At 34.4% G+C, this 18225-nt stretch overlaps 1 pseudogene; it reads left to right on the forward strand.

The window, feature by feature from the left end:
- Nucleotides 1-1306: 1306 nt before the first annotated feature.
- Nucleotides 1307-18084, forward strand: LOC120067648 (annotated as a pseudogene).
- The last annotated feature ends 141 nt before the right edge of the window (nt 18085-18225 follow it).

Raw genomic sequence — 18225 nt, forward strand, 5'->3', positions numbered from 1 at the left:
ACCACTGATCCCTCTAATGAACAATACAACATAGTCCCACTATGTGTGAACATCTCTCGGGCCATTAGAAGGTGTGTGGCACCACATCGTTCAAGCCCCGGGATCCACCCTTAAGGGAACAATCTATCTACTTACCCCTACTTTGGGGAAGGAGTGAATTCCATCTTGTGTAGTTGAGTTCCCAGCTAGAAAATCAAACGAATCCTCAAAGTAGTAGGTTTGAGTCCGCGACTTGGCCACTCGCACCCATGCAAATCAAAGGACCGCCCTCAATGGCAGGAGTTCCCAACTCACTCAGGATTGAGGTCATGTTACCTATGGTCATTCTAGTGAAGTGAAGTCTCTGTAATGAACGACATTATATAACGAGACGTTAGCACTTCATGGTTAGGTCTTATACAAACTCTTTGTATAGGACGCCCCCGCTCGCATGTCCCTACACGAGTGATCAGGATTAGACCATATGAGGCAAGTCACAACACTTGCCATAGCATTACCAGGATATTTTCCTCCTATATCCATATACTACAGACCATTTTAGTTATCACTTAAGATATGATCCACTTGTATGTCACGACATACATGCTTAAGTTACATAATGACAACCAGGGATTTTAGTTTATTGGTTTGTGGTAAAGCAAATAAAATATTCAATGTGCAAAGTCATGAAGTGAAGTAAATATCATATATTATACATCAAAAGCGTTCATACAAAATGTATTTACAAACTACAGGACACAAGACTTTAGAGCATCATCCCCAACAAATATATCTACAGTGAGGGGAGTGCAACTATGGGCTTTATTCGAGTGACCTAGTAGTTAATGAATGGGAGTTAATTCGGTGTAAAGAGTTTAGCCAATTAATCTCAGATCGTTGAAGCCCATGATCTGTAGGTCCACTAGGTCCCCCTACTTGATCACAAAAAGATTAGCCTTAGAGTAGCGTGATAAGTTGATTTGAAACGTTCAAATTAGAAATAAGAGAATTAGTAATTATATGTGATATAATTACACGTTTAATTTTGGAATTAAACAAAATTGGAGAATCTATTAATATTTAAATATGATTTAAATATTAAATTCATGAATAGGGATTCATGATAGTGAAATTGGTGGTTAATTAATTTGATATTTGATATTAAATTAATTAAAATTAATTAAATTGTTTAATTAATTATTAATTTTATTAGAAAAATTAATTATCAAATTAATAAAAACTCAATTTGATTAAAGAATTAAAATTGAAAAGTTAATTTTTAGTTTTAATTTTGGAAAAGTTTCAAAATTGAAATAAAAATTGGAAAATGAGAAGAATTGGAAAAGTGGGAATTTCCCACTTCTTCCTAGACTTCCTTCATGGTTCCACCATTTTTACAGCTCAAATTCTCAAGCATGAGCTGGAATTCATGCAGAAGGTTTGTTGCTTGAACGTCATGCAATATAAACTTCAGTTTTGAGATGGAAATCGATGATGCAATAGTTGCAAATTTTGTTGAAAAATGTGTGTTGAAGAACAGTTCTTCAAAAGGCTGATAAGCCAGTCATTCTCCTCCATTTTCCCTAATTCAAGCTTATTTTGAGTGCCACAACTCAATCTAAGGCTCCAAGAGAATAGTAGGGAAGACCTTGTGGTGGTTCACAACCAAAGGAAAGGAGATTGCAGTTGAAGATCGTGATTCAAGAGGTACTTCAAAGGTTAGTGTTGAAACTCTGTTTTTAGTTTATGAGCATGCTGAATTTGAAGTCAAGATTAATGAATTAGAATTCTTAATGATCTTGTTTTGCTTCCGCTGCTTGCTTCTGCATTCTAGCATATTCAACTGCCATTTGCCCAAGTGCTCTGCCAGGAGCAACGGTTGAGGTAAATGTTATTGAGGCTATAATTTCAATAAGCAAAGCAAAAAGGTGGGACCCATGCAGTCAGACTTACAATCTTGGGTGAAGAGACCACCCAAACTTCAAATGGGGAGGACAGAAGGAGCAGGCTCAACCTAGTCATGGAGCTCCGTTTGGTTTAGGTATGTTCTTAGAAGATATGGTTAAAAGTCTTGCTGGTAATCATTTTAAATTTCAGAGTGTCATTGATGCTTTGGAGACCCAAGTCTCGTAACTAACCACCTCGATGTGTAAATTTGAGAGATATCTGGCAAACTCCCATCTCAACCAGAATCAAACCCTATAGAAAATGTAAGTCCAATCACGTTGAGGAGTGGCAAGGAGTTAGAGCCACCTACTGAGTCAAAAGAGTCGGAATTGGAAAGCTGAGGAATTTCTTCTTCGAATTCAACCATCTTACCACCACCACAAAATAAATAGGGAGTATATTCTCACCCTTATCCTTCTTTAGATACATACGTGCTTAAAGTGCCTTTTCCTTCCAGGCTTGTAAGGCCAAAGGAACTGATGGTTGACAAGGACAAGGAGCTTTTGGAGATGTTTAGAAGGGTGTAGATAAATATTCTTCTCCTCGATACTGTCAAGAAAATTCCTAAATATGCCAAATTCCTAAAAGAGCTTTGCACGAGGAAAAGACAAGCCAAATAAAATAAGAGAATGGTGGTGAGTCAATCTGTGTTTGTGATCCTATAGAAGAACTTGCCTGAAAAACAAAAGGATCCAGGTATGTTTTCTTTCCCTTGCATCATAGGTAAAAAGAAAATTGATAGGGCCATGCTAGATTTGGGTGCATTAGTAAATGTTATGCCTTATTCAATTTATCAAGAATTAAAAAGACCTAACTGAGACAGGAATTGTAATTCAATTAGCTGATAGGTCTTTTATACACCCATTAGGAGTCATAGAGGATGTCCTAGTTCAGGTTAATGGTGAAGAGCCCACATCTATCTCATTTGCATCCATCTCGCTTGGTCAACCTTTTATGAAGACGATCAAGACTAAATTGATGTGGATGAGGATACTTTGTCCATCGAGTTCAATGGTGAGATAGCTAAGTTTAATATTTTCAATGATATGAAATCTTCCACCAAAAGGCATGTACAGTATTTGTGCATGATTGATGTGTTTGACTACTTTGAGTAGGAAGTTATATGGGACGTCTATGATAATGAGGAGGAGGATTTAGGAGACTTGATTTCGGTTGAAGAGCTTGCTGTTTTATTGAATATAGAATGGGTAGGTATGCTCTTTTATTCTGATAATGAATCTTCTGACAACGTGCTTCCTTCTGTTTTGCAGGCACCTAAAGTAGAGCTAAAGGAGCTTCCAGACCATTTTAAGTATGCCTATTTGGGACAAGCCGCGACTTTTCTTGCAATTCTTTTAGAGGACCTGATTGAGGACATTACTCCATGTCTACCCTTTTGTGAGGTTAAGGAGAATTTTGGGTCTAGATTTGACAAGATCTAGGTGATAGAGTGTTCAGTGTGAAATAGGTGTCATCAATTCTATCTACCCAAAACAAATGACATTTATAGAACTCTAACTAATTAGCTAATTTCAAAATTAACCTAATCTAGGTCTTAAATGCTTCCTAAAGACATTTCACAATTAAACCCTAAATTGCATTAAACTCATGGATTTTCTTAACTATTCCAATCTTGAAATCAAAAGACTGAAAATTCAAGATTGATTGCATGAATGTTCTGAATTAATAGATTCTTTAAAGAAAAGAGGAAAAGAAGTCCACATTTTCTATCATGACTACTAATTCTTGGTACTATAATTACAATTTGTGATAGAACCATATAATTTTTGCATATAAAAATTGATCAATCTTGAGTCGTCAATTCAATCTTAATCAATTTTATTCTAAATTATAGCAAAAACATTCAAAAGAAAGTAATTACATGAAAGAAAATTCAAGAAAAGCCTCAAGAAAATGTCAATTAATATAATTCCCCAAGCAAAAGAATTACATACTCATGGGGTATGAAATTCGTCAAGCAGTCCATTAACAGTCGCATACAGATACAAGTTTGAGTACAAATCGATCGAATCTCACAAAAAATTACAAGAATCGCTCTTGGAAATCGAAGTCTCTCTTTAAAAAATAGATTTCTCTTCTTTGAAGTTTCTCTCCAGAGAATGATGGATCTCTTCAAAATGATATCTCATCTAAAAATGATATGTCTTCTCCCTTTTATTGAAGAACTGAACTTATTTATACCAGCAGCAAAGCATCATGAGGCGCGAGGATGAACCGCGTCAAAATTCGAAAAAAGAATGAATGCATCGAGTTTTCTACTATTTAAAATGTGAGCTTTCTGTTTCATACTCGATCCTCGATGCACGATGATAGATTACTCGATGATCGATGCTGGATGTCCTTTATTTGATAGCTTTAACTCGATGAAGAATGAATAAGAAGAAACTCGATGACTTGATAGCAGAATACTCAACATTCTTATTTGATTATACACGATAGTATTATGCTAAATACTCGATGTCGATGATTCAACAACCTTACTCGATGGCATTCTGGGTGTATACTCGATTCTCTTCAATTTTTTTATTTTCTTAGTCATTTTTTTTAAATCTTTTTGGCACAATTTTCTTAATGACTCCAAAATATCTCGGGGACCGTTTTACCTACAAAATTAGCAATTAAAGCAAATAATCAATATAATTTTGGGGAAATTAACATAGAAAATATACATCATTTAAAAACCTAACGTAGAGTTTGAGAAAGACCTCACCCTATTCTAACTTCTGGGATTTTGTATATATTTGAGTTTTGTTATCCTAGTCCTCATAAATCTGTTACGTCTTTTATTTATGTGGGCTCTTTACAGTCATTTGAGTCTTTTGAGGCTTTCTTTTTATTCTTTTTACCATTTTTCAAAAAAATCAAATTTGATTTGTTAGGTTTTCTTCTTAAGATGAGAAGCCTTTTAGCCTTACCAGGCTATACTGATTCATCCAAGAAGGGACTTGAGAAACACGAGAATATTTATGTATCTTGTCAGGAGACAGGTCATGGTCAAACAACTGACCATAAATATTTGCGCTACCTAAAGGCAGCCATGATTTAAATTTGTTTGCTTTTTAGGGTTAGATTTCAATTCAATAATTTTTTTAAAAATTTTGTTGGGCCTAATTATTTCTATTATTCTTGTTTGCTAGGATTTTTGGTGAAAAAAGAAGTTGAGTCGAGTGTCCTATATCCTTCCTTCACTCCATTTTCAGGAAAGTATTCCGATTCCCCGTGCTTTATTTTAATCACAAAGAGGACAATGTGCATTTTAAAAGTTAGGGGTGAGATGTTAGATTTTTGGGCTGTTTTTTTTATGATGATATTATTTGCGGTTCTTGAGCGTTGTGCTCAAACAATGTTTGCTTGATTGAGTTTGTCTTGCTGTTTTGTTCCTTACGATGACTAGTCTATAATGCACTCGTATGAATTATTTTTGTACTAGAAAAGGTTGGATGAAAGGATTCATAATTTTCATAATGTTTTTGAAAAATTATGCTTAATTTTTTTTTATTACATCTCCAAGCCCTGTGCATATCTATCTTAACCCTGTATGCTTGCTTAGAATTGAATTATGAGACCATAAGATTGTTGTAACTTCAATAGGCCTTGGTGATAGATATTAGTCTTTCCACGATTCAATTTAATAATGCATGCTTGAGATGTAGTCAATTGATATCACTGTTATCTAGTAAAAAAAAAAAGGAGAGAATTTTCATTTATGCATGTTTAAGGGTCTACTCCTCTTCTTCAAGGGTATGATTAACCTGGGGCGGCCATTATTGGGGTTGATACCTTAAAATATGATTAATAATATACGATATTTTATTCATTTCGTCTATAAAATATGTGATATTTTAGTTGCATTAACCATAAAACCAATAAACTAACATCCAAGGTTATCGTTGTAATTTAAACATGTATATGGAGACATACATGTGGATCATGTTTAAGTGATAACCTAAATGGTCTGGAGTAGATAGATAAGGCTAGATACCTTATCTTGGTGACACTATGAATATGACTCGCTTTGTAGGTTTACAATTGTTGTAAAGTGCTATAAATGATCTGATCCTGATATTCATGTATTAGACATGCGAGTGGGGATATTCTATATAAAATAGTTTGTATAAGACCGAACCATGAAATGTTTAGTCTCATTATATAACACTATTCATAATAGAGACTTTCATTTCACCAGGATGATTATAGGTAACATGACCTAAATCCTAAGTGAGTTATGAACTCCTGCCTATGAGGGCGGTCCTTTGATTTGTATGGGTGAGAGTGGCCAGATCGCCGACTCAAAAGGCCTACCATTTTGGAGATTCGTATGATTGGGGAGCTAAGAACACAACTACACAAGATCTAATTCACTCATTCATCGAAGTAGGGGTAAATAGATAAATTGCTCCCTTAAGGGCTGATTCGGGATCTTGAACAATGTGACGCCACACCCTCTCCTGACCCGAGAGCGGTTTAGCCATAGTGGGACTATGATCTATTGTTCATTAGAGAGATCAGTGGTACATAAGGAGTTAGATGTAACTATAGTGGAAAAATGGCAATTTGGACCATCTGTACTTACGAGTAATTTATGAAGGGTCATCGTACTGTTGATTGGTTATATCCAATGGACACAAAAATATATCAGTAGTACGAAGAGTGCAACTGCGGGTCTTTAGTGGAGTGCCCGACAGTTAACGGATGGCAGATAATGTAATTAAAGAGATTAATTCATTATTCATGTACCGTTGGAGCTTTGAAAAGTATCTAAAAAGTGCTTTTATTACCTTCAAATTTAGAGCTACTATTGTTAGTTTTTGTTTGGTTTGATATGGGATGGGAGTAGTGATTACACCCAAAATTTCCCTACTTCTTGACGCTGCAGACCCGAGAGCATTTTAGAACAGGGCAGTGTTGCAATGCTACGACTTTTACACGCGGTTGGCATGACACCAGCGTTGCAACGCTGTGAGCATAATATAAATAACAGTGTTGCACCGCTAGGAGAAAAGAGAAAAGGAGGTAGAGCTGATTTTGAGAAATTTTAGTCCGTACAAGAGTCGAATTACAGCAGTTCTGATCGTTTTTGGTAGAAGACTCGAGATTTTGGTTAAGAGTAGATTCAAGATCATTTTTAGGCTGTTCGTGACAAGAAGATTTTTCGTGAGTGTGCTGTTTTGTTGAAAAACAACACGAGATTCATGGCGAGAGTCAAGGAGATCGTGATTGGGATTCAGACCTATTGAAGGGAGATCATTCTTCTACATTAATTTACTTTTTGCTTTAATGATTGATTATTTGTGAAATTTTGTTATTAGAATCATATGTGGTTAAACTCTATTATTCTAGGGTGTTTGTGGATTTTAGGGAATGTTACTCTGAATATTGAATTTACAGTTGATTGATTTTGCATGGATTTCTAAATTATTATTGTTTAATGCTTTTGATTAACTAACTATTAATTGAATGAACCTAAGTTAATTAGATGTCTCAAGAGAGAGTTTAATTCGCTAAACCCAATAATTTAGATTGTTATTCGAAATTGCATGAGAATGAATTTAGAATAATAAAGGGTGCAATTGAAGGATCTTAAGGGCTGTAACTATTCAAGCGATAAAAGAGATTCGGGTTGATGGGTAGTTATTAGGAGGGTTTGAGCTCGAGAGTGGATTTCCTGATTTTAGAACTTTTAGCCTCAATCTATCAATTTCAATCAATTGCATGTCATGTTCACTGTATTGCCTAAATGAAACAACACCCTTGAATCTTTTTGCTCTGAATTTGTTCTTGTGTGTGTGATTGAGTTTTCATTAGTCATAGTTATAGATACAATTCATCTTTTGGGTTGCTTGAATAAAATTAACAAAGAATAACTAAATTTAGGAAAATTTTGCTCACGCGGGTCCCCGAGGACGATACCCTATTTGCGATTTATTACTTCGATTGCGTATGCTTGCGCAGCGCATCAAGTTTCAAGCTACAGGTCCATAAGGTCCCCTCGGTAGCTCATAAGAATTTAGTTGAGAATCAGTTTTTGGATTAATTTGAATCGTTCAAATTAATAAGAGGGATTTAATTATATTGATATAATTAAATCGTTTCAATTGTATATGATATAATTGTTATAATGTATTTGATACATTACAGTTTAATTGGAGGAAATAAATATTTGAATGAGATTCAAATATATTTTTTATGAATATGATTTATATTTGTTAAATTTAATATAAATATGATTTATATTAAATGTAATAAAATAGAGAAAAGAAACTATAGTTTATATTGTATATGATATAATATTAAACTATATGTTATATATCATATTTGATATAACATATAGTTTAATATAAATATAATATGATAAGTTAGTTATCATATTTATTTATATTATTTTATTATTTTGAATAATAGTTCCCTCTTTTCTCTCCAACCATCTTAGTGGATGGTTATTTGGTTTTGTGGCAAAAAGAAATAAAAGAAAAATTAGTTTTATTCTTCTTCCTAACACACATACAGCTAACATTGGTTTTTGACAATACGATTGAGACTTTGGAGAAACGTTCTGTGCATTCTCTCAATCTTCTTCTTCCTCCAAAATAAAAAAATCCTCTTAACCAAAATAGTCAGAGCGCACCACTCCTGGGTTCTCACCCTGAGAACACCAAAGGCTCATTTTGGTAGTATTCTCTTTGTTTGGTTCGTGAAGTTCTTGAAGAAGGTCTTCAAGACGTTGTTGAGTTCGAGACTCGTGATTGTTCGAGGGATACGTGAAGAGAAAGGTTCTTCAAAGGTAATGTATCTTGAACCCTTTTTTTTTTGTATCAAGCATACTGTAATTTATTTTGAATGCATATCTTGTATGTTTATTGTAAATTTAGTTTTCAATAATTAATGGAATTTGGACGATCCACTTCCGCTCAAGGATCTCTTCCAAAAAAGTTCCTATACATGACACCCGTGGTTTCCCTTTGAGCTAAAGTATCCTGGAGGAATGAGTAAGCTTAGGCACTTTTGAAGGGAAATTGGCCCATAGTTGGATGACTCGCATGACACCCGTATGAGCAAGCCAAAAACGAAAGTCGGTTTCTTAGATTAAGTTTCCCCTTTGAGCTTTAAAAAGAAAAAAAAGGTAGGGGCGATGGATGATTAGATTTTGATCGATGCAATTTGATGTCATTATCATTTTTAATTTAGGAAAACTAATTCTGCAACCTTCGAGCCAGTGTAGGGGGAAAACAAATGGAAGATTCATAAGACCATTCTGGGCTCGCTCTTGTTCAAATAAATAACTTTGAGCTTGAACATACATAATAAATTTTAAAACGAATTTTCAAACCGTTCTTGAAATGATGGAATGCTTTTTTATCACCTAATTGATTGTGAAATTAATCCTAGTTTGCTACTGAGGCTTGAGTAACGAACACTCTAGTTTGACAAATTGATTATTGTTGCATGATTGCTTGTTTTAGCTCGAGGATGATTAAGAATTAAATTGGGGGTGTTTGATAACACTGGAAATATGCTATCTTCTTCCACTTAACTTAGGGTTGTTTAGCTACTTAATTTGGTTAAATTGATTATTTTGTAGGACTCGAGTGTACAAGTAGTCGGATTAAGCATTCAGGACAAAAAGGTGTTAACATGATGAAGTTAGAAGCTAAAATGATCAAATGACGAAGGAATGAAGGATGCTGCCCTGCCGAGTGTTGCAACGCTCTCATTAAACCTAAGTCCAACGCTAGCTCAATGCTATTGGACAGAATGCTTCGATGCAGGGCAGTGTTGCAAGGCTGCCCCAAGCGTTGCAACGCTTTGGAGATGCCTCAACACCACCGTCGCACCGCTCGCCAATGCTGCCCTCTAATGCTCTAGGATAGAATACATACATTCAAACTCAATGCGTATACAACATAGTGTCAAGGCAGCGTTGTGACGCTCGCCTGACGCTTGGCCATTATGCGTCGTAGCGTTGCAATGCTCTTTCTAGCGTTGCGACGTTGCGATAGTTTTATAAAAGAAATATTTGGGTCAGTCGATGAGAATACGTCGAGTACACCCGATTTTGAGCGCCACCGCTCTGTTCCAACCTCATTTTAACTCCCTTTTATACCAAAATTTTGTACAAAATTACTCCCCTTTGCCAATTGTATTGATTTCGAACATGTTTCGTGGCTAAAGGGTAAGAACTTAGCTTAGGTTAGTTAGTTTAATTTCGTTCCAATTCGATTCTTGAGACTTGTATTGTAATTCTACGAGTTTATTATGAATTTATGAGAATTTATCTTGAGCATATTCTTCAATTTTCGTGTATGGGATAATCTGACAAATTAGCTATGCATGTTTAATTGATTGCTTTGATTGACCCTAATTTGTAATCGTTAGGTGGTCGTCACCTAGAAACATGAGTTAAGTTAGTTTGTTGTGTTAAATTGAGATTCTATTTACCAAGCATTTACTTTCTAACTTAGATAAATCTCGCTCAATTAATTGGTTAGACGATGGAAATTGATTAATTGGCTTAGCTTTACCTTAAATCTTAATGCCTGTTGATTGATTAATTAGTTGAGGATTCTCACTTTTCTGTTAATTAACTTGATTTTGTGAACTACTGGTTAGGATTCTAATCAAGTAGGCTAAGTTTTAATTCAAATGTTCTCGCACATCTTTTGAATAGTTTATGATAGAATTGATGAGGAATGAATCAAACTATAAATACCCAAGCTAAGTATTTTGTTCGATTGATTATTTATATATTCGTTTGCATTGCGCACTTTTCGTTTTACGCAATTTTATTTCACAACTCTTCACAAAACCCCCCTCCTTTGGTTACATTCTACAAGTTCCACTTTTAAGGAATCCAAATTGGCTCTCTGTGGTTCGATCCTAAACTTGCTGCTTGTACTACTAGTTAGTATAAGGGGTTAGTTCGGTGCATATAAATTTTATTTGCGTAGGTGCAGGTTCATGGGTGACGGTGAATCTGGTGGTCGACCATTAATACAAAAAAACTGTGAAGGATCGACTAATTGATCATGGTTAAAGCAAATGAACAAAAATATATCTACAGTAAGGAGAGTGCAACTATTGGGATTTAGAGGAGTGACCTAGTAGTTAACGAATGTTGGTTAACTCGGTGAAAATAGTTTAGCAAATTAATCTCGGACTGTTGGCGCTCATGTTCAATAGGTCTATTAGGTTCCCCTACTAGCTCGTAAATGGACTAAACTTTAGAATAGCATAATGAGAGTATTTGAAATGTTCAAATCAATTTAAGGGAATTATTAATTATATGTGATATAATTAAACGTTTAAATTATCAAACTAAACGAAATTGGAGTACTAAAAGATATTTAAATATGATAAACACATGAATAGTGATTCGTGATTAAGGAATTGGTGGTTTAATAATTTAATATTTGATATTAAATTATTTTAATTAATTATTTGAATTAAGTTTATGTGAAATTAATTTAAAGGAATTTGATTACTTTTAAATCAAATTGATTTTAAAGAAAATAATTTTTTAGAATTAAAAAAAAGGAAGGAATTGGGCTTTTCCCACTTCTCCCACTTCCTCTTCCACCTCCCAATTCCATTGTCTATTAAAGTATTTGGTGTCAAACTAAGAATGCAATCTTTTGAAAGGAGAACACAACCTGGCTTCATAGAGCAAAAGAGAGGTTCATGCAAGAGAAATTTTATGAAGAAAGAGTTCTTCTCTTTGACACAAAAAACAGTTTTTCTCCCATGTTCCCTAAAATCATTCTCATTTTGGATCCCACAATCATCTAAGGGCCAAGAGGATAGTAGGGACAAGTAGTAGTCTTGAAGCCAAAGGAGAAGAGATTGAAGCTGGAATCGTTGCTAATTTGGAGGAATCTTCAAAGGTGAATTTTAGAAACTGCACTTCTATGTTTATGACCATGCATGCTTGATTGCTAAAATCAATGTAGTTAGAGTGCTTAAGATCCTAATTGCTTCTGCTTGTTGATTGTCAACACTAACATGTATGTCCCCACATACATGTTTAAGTTACAAAAGATAACTTTAGATCTTAGTTTATTGGTTTTGTGGGTTAATGCTACTAAATGTCAAATAAAATACCTCTTATTTTGTTAGATAAATAAATTTTTTATACATTACGATTACAAACTACATGACCCATGAGATTTAGGGCATCAACCCCAACAACATTTTCATCACTTGTAAATCTGAATTTTTCAAATGCGATCTAAACATCCTTACAAAGTTTTTCCTTCTTCTCATTTGGGTCCTTCGGTCCGAGCAATAGATTTTGTAGTCTCTCACCACTTGTATCTCTTTCAATTGTTTCCTTGATCGGCCATGACCCAGTTATCAGATTAAAATCATCTTGGGTGAATGTAACTTTCTTCCCAGTATGTTGAAGCTTATAACATTCGGGTTCTCATCACTAACCTCCCTTAACAGAAAATGGTGGAACAACTGTCCATTAAACACAAGTTCCATATCTAACAATGGACCAAAGCAGGTTTTCCTAAACATCAACATCTGCTTTGTGGTAAGTTTCTTCTTAATTAGGTCATTCATTTTGTGGACCATGCAAGAGACGGTAGCAGGAAAATATTTATCAATAGGGATGATCATCAAAGTAAACTGTAACAAACATATGCATTATGATAATAAGTGGAAGATCGTTTAATAAAACCTAAACGATCGCTTATTAAATCCTAAACGATTGTTTAACCTAAGTCAGGCACGTTTAAGTCTAAATTGGGCGATCGTTTAAGCTTAAGTTGGGCGATCGTCTAAGCCTAAGTTGGGCGATCGTCTAAGCCTAAGTTGGGAGATCGTTTACCCTATGTTGGGAGATTGTATAACCTAAGTTGGATGATCATTTAACCTACATTGGCCGATCAATTTTGTTAAACTAACCATTTTGATACTGCTGAATGGAAAAATCAACATGCATTGAAGGAAACGTGTAAAATATCTTTCACATCATGAGAACGATGATGGAAACTGTGTAGAAACCGACCGACGAGCAATGAAAAACTAATCAAAGATGATGTCGAAGTTAAATGAGAGTCTAGAGAAAACTAAGAGCAAAAAATCGAGAGTATGAAAGGAATGTGAAACGATCCCTTAATTTTCCAGCTATTTAGGCACCGCTTGAGTTGTATTAAAAGTGGGGGTAAGAATTGTATTTCACATGACAAAAAGATCAGATATAGATAAGTTTTTAGAAAAGGTCATCTATTGAAAAGTTTTTGGTTTCTGGGTTATTTTGTGAAATTTTCTTTTGAAAATCAGAACGGTAGGTAGTTTAAATTGGTGTTGTGAACGAGAGAAGATAGTAGCTTTACTGGGAATATATTGAACCATCATTTGATTTGTTCATATCAGAATATAAAGTGAATTCGTTTGCTGTACACCAAGTTCTCCCACGCAAAAGTTTGTATATAAATCAAAGTCAATCGCATGTGGGTTTATATGTAGAGATTTTTATACACATATTCCAACTCTAATTTGGATCGTGATCGTGGCAAATATAGCAATTAAATCCAAAATATTAGTAGATATAACACAATACATTATAATAAAATTTAGATCAAACTTTTGGAGTCTATTAGTGATTGATACTATCACTGATAGGTCATTGATAGATTTTTCTATATTTGTAATTTTGTAAAAATGTTGCTATACACCTAAGTATTAGCCCTAAAATTGTTACCTATCGTAATTACTAAATTGCTAGTACAACAAAATCTATCAATGGTAGACTCTAACATTGATAGACTCTCTCGTCACTACAAGAATTTTCGGCTTTAACGTCGGTTGGAGAAAATGAAATCGGATGTATAATTTCGGTTTTGTTTTTTTTTTTAAAAAAAAAAAAGTGGATCTTTAATGTCAGTTTTAAACCAACATTGAGGGGTACCTTTAATGTCGGTTTTAAACCAACATTAAAGACCCGCTTAATTTATCCTCTCACTTTCTATTTTCCCCCCATTTTTTTCATTTCCCTTTTACTCTCCCCCTATTTTCTTTTTTCTCTCATTCTCACACTTCCCTCTTTAGATCCTCTTCTTTCTCACTTCTCTCTTTCAAACCCTTGCCATTCGTTCGTTGATCGTGGGTGAAGAGTCTGTTGTGGTGCAGATCTGGCCTCCGTGCAGGTCTATTCGTCGTGCAACCTGCACTGTCGCATCTAGTTGCCCACGTCTAATCAGTCGCCCGGATCTACTGCTCATTCTGCCACATGTGCCACAGCCACACATCGTCATGTGCGTCTCTGCCGTGTGCGCCACTAGGTCTGTTCTTTACTAGTTACCGCGACCCACCTCTGTCGTGGATCTCCATCGTGTCATACTACCATCATTTGTGGGTGGATCTCGTCTGTTGCATAAAAAAAAAAAAAGAAAAGAAAAATGGTAGTAGTAGAGAAGAAGGAAAGAAAAAGAAAAGAAAAAAGATGAAAGATGAAATACCATCCCAGTTACTTTAGTAAAGTTGGCTTAGGTTATTGGGTAACTTTTAGTTTATGATTTTGTTTCCAAATTAGTTTTGATTAATGTTATCAAACTTTGTGTTTTTGTTTTCTTCATTTTGAACTCAGTCAAAATTTTGAATGTGTTTATTGAATTATCATTTTTCTTGAATGTTATACATCGTTAATCTCGCTAGTTTCGTGGGCTTCTATATCATTATGAAGTATTTATAGAAAAAGTCTAACTCTAAGGACACGATTTATTGTGATATTTGTTTGGATTGATGAAATTTTGAACTTTGTTGAGTTTTTGTTTTTTGGCTTTTCTTTTCATTGATAAGAACCAAGTCCATGAATCTAGAGGTATAAGATCGAATGCCCATGTGACATCTTTTAAGATTTATAGTCAAGTGAGTAATCAGATATAAGTTTTTGTAAATCATTGTTGTTTATGTTTGACTATCTGAAGAAACCTACAAGGAGAGTTTTTGTAAATCATTGTTCCTTTTGTGACAACTTTCGAGATTTGAAGTACATTGTGAGCTAAATTTGCTTATTGATGTATGTGTTCTTGAGTATTCATTTTTTAGGAATTCTGATAGTTCTGTTGAGAACAAGTGGTTGTGGAATATTATTGAGAATGTGTTTCTTTGAACAGGTTCAATGTAAATTTTTTGTTTTGTTGCGGTAGCATCATTATGCTGCCAAAAATTTTCCATCATCTTTATAGCTCATATGTAGGTAACCAAGCTTCTCTTCTTCAAGATCATAAAAAAGAAGATTCTTTCATTTATTCAACTATTGAGTTTTCTTGTTTTGCAGGTGCAACAAAGAAGTAAAGATTTGGTATCGCAACCTCTTTATGCTTTTTCTTGGGGAACTCTAGATCCAACACATTCACTACAAGAATTTTGCCTTGAATGTACCATTTATGCATATTCCCAATAAACACGGTCAGTTGAATATAAATTCTGATCACATTTTCACTTTCAATCCTTTGTCTTAAATCTTTTTTGTTTGTGATCCTTTGAACAACATGGTCAGACAAAGATGTCTATAACCAGACACTGCTGAAGCTAGGGGTTCTGTTTAAGAAGAATTTGAAGGGATCTATACTTACCAAGTAGAGAGGGACAGTAAACTGGCTGAGGAAATTCTTTTAACTGGTCCAATTTTGTAATAAAATGGTAAATGAAGCTCTTCAAGAATTTGGATGATATCATGAAATGACTGGCGTTGGGTGGATTTTACAAATGTAAATGTGAAAGTTTCAAAGTTGAGAACTTTTTTGTTCATAACCATGATATCAATCTTTCTTCCATGTGTAGAGGTCTTTTTCCCATTAGGTATCGATTCTTGTTGCTTGCAAGTACTACTCAACTTATGATGGTTAGTGTTTGGAATAGGAGTATTACCCTACAACCCAGATGTTAAAGTGTCATAGACAATTAGATATATGGTTTGTCGGTGTGACAAGTTAGTTTCATGGTAACTTTGTGATTATGAAGGTTTGTTTTTTTTATCAACTTAAGAATTAAACATAACATGTTTTAAGCCTCAGTCACATTGGTAATGTAAAAAGGTCAAAGAGCATTATTTAATTTGAAAGGTTGGATAAAAGACAAGGTATGAGTTCCTACCCCATGTTTATAAAATGTAATATTTATAGTTGTACTACTTTCAATGATGAGGTAGTTAAGATAAATATGATATGTTACTTATTTGTAAGTTTTGAGGCTATATTATTTGTTTTGGCTTCTTTCTTAGACACTTGGATGTATAGTTTGTGAGTGTGACATGTTTATAGTTTCGTGGTGACTTTGTGATTCTGAAAGCTTGTTTACTTGTTTCTGCTTATTTGATCCATTGGTCAATCTTATTTAATTTTGATATAAACTTTGGAATTCTTTTTTGTTGTGCATTAGATTTTGACCATTATGGCTTTGTACTGATTGTGTGTGTATTTTGCATATTAAGTTGTGAAGATTTTGCACATTGCTAGGCGTTTGAAGAGCGAAGGACATTACATCATTGCTTCAGACTGGAAGAAGAATGAACACATGACAGAGGATATGTTCTGCCATGAATTCCATCTTGTTGATCTCAGAGTTATGGATAATTGCATGAAGGTGACTGAGAAAATTGACCATGTCTTCAATCTGGCTACTGATATGGGTGGTATGGGCTTCATCCAGTCCAATCACTGTTATTATGTATAATAACACCATGATTAGCTTCAATATGCTTGAAGCTACAAAAATCAATGGAGTGAAGAGGTTAGTTTTCAAGGAAAATTTTCTCAATTCATGGTGTTTAGGCATGCTTTGAATCTTTAATTGTACAAGGTTGGTTGGTCAATGTTTTTATGCTTTAGAGTTATGGCTTGTCGGTGGGGGGTGGGGTCAGGATGAGCTGGAAATTTTTTAAAGGGGAATATTTTTTATTGTAAATCTTTTTAATATGAGATTATTCCCTCATTTGTTGTTGATTTTGTCCCTACCAATGAGAAAAGAAGTACCCAACAGATAATTTGATCTTCTATCATGTGAGTGCAGGTTTTTCTATGCTTCTAGTGCTTGCATCTACCCTGAATTTAAACAATTGAAAACTAATCTGAGCTTGAAAGAGTCAGGTGCTTGGCCTGCTGAGGTTCATATTTACTTATGTGTTAATGATTTGGAAGCGAAATAACTATTAGATATGTGCTTATTAAATCTGTGTTGACATTTGTTTCGTAGCCCCAAGATGCTTATGGTTTGGAGAAGCTTGCTACAGAGGAGTTGTGCAAACATTATACTAAGGATTTCGGTATAAAATGCCGAATTGGGAGGTTCCACAATATTTATGGTCCATTTGGAACATGGAAAGGTAGATCCAAATGCAAGAAAGGCCCTCACTTCTGTAGACAAGTTTGAGATGTAGGGAGATGGTTTTCAAACAAGATCTTTCACTTTTATTGATGAATGTGTAGAAGGTGTCCTGAGGTAAGAAAGCTCAATTGCTGTAAATTCCATGTTTAAAATTTGTTCTGTCTTGGATTTGGTATAATCTTAAGCACCTCAAGAGTTTTCCAAGGTGGAAAGAGTTTGAGACATTTGGAGATACCCTTCAAGGACTTTGGGATTAGTTGGGGTGGGCTATGAACATAATGCAAAGGGAAAATAACCTTAGTTTAAGTAATTTTTGGATTATTGGTTTCAGCTCAACTCTAGCTAAGGGAAAATAATTAGTGTATATTTTTTGTTATGAGCAACTTCTATTATATAAACTTTGAAAGGTTGGAATTGTATATTAAGTTTGTGAAGATGTACAACATTGAAGAACAGATGATATATTTTTCTGATGTGCAACATTCTTTAATATGTTTTTATAAGTTTTATTATATGTTGCTTGCCCATTTTTCTCTGCTTGCAAGAAGTCATGCTTTCGATTTGGATCAAATTTGTGGTGGATGGTGGAGAAAACATAATGAAAGAGCAATTGAAAGACTATTTGGAAAACACTATATAATGACAACAATTGTGTGCATAGTTTGTATTTTATAGTTTAAAAAGCAAGTTCTCGCTCTTGTTTGGATCAAAGTTTTAATTTTGCTATATAATGCTTATGAGTTTTGGTAATTTGTTGATTACCTTGGTTTTAGAGTTAAATCATCATTTCGAATTCCTCTTTTGTAACTTATTATTATGGATTTGTGAAAGCAATTAAGAATTTATTTTGTGCATGTACAAATTGATTGCCTTGGTTTTAGGGACATGTTGTTTTTAACTTTGTGACCGACATTAAAAATGGTTTGGACAATAATTATATCGAATACA

Source organism: Benincasa hispida, chromosome 12 (assembly GCF_009727055.1).
Source record: "Benincasa hispida cultivar B227 chromosome 12, ASM972705v1, whole genome shotgun sequence".
NCBI classification, from domain to species: Eukaryota; Viridiplantae; Streptophyta; class Magnoliopsida; order Cucurbitales; family Cucurbitaceae; genus Benincasa; species Benincasa hispida.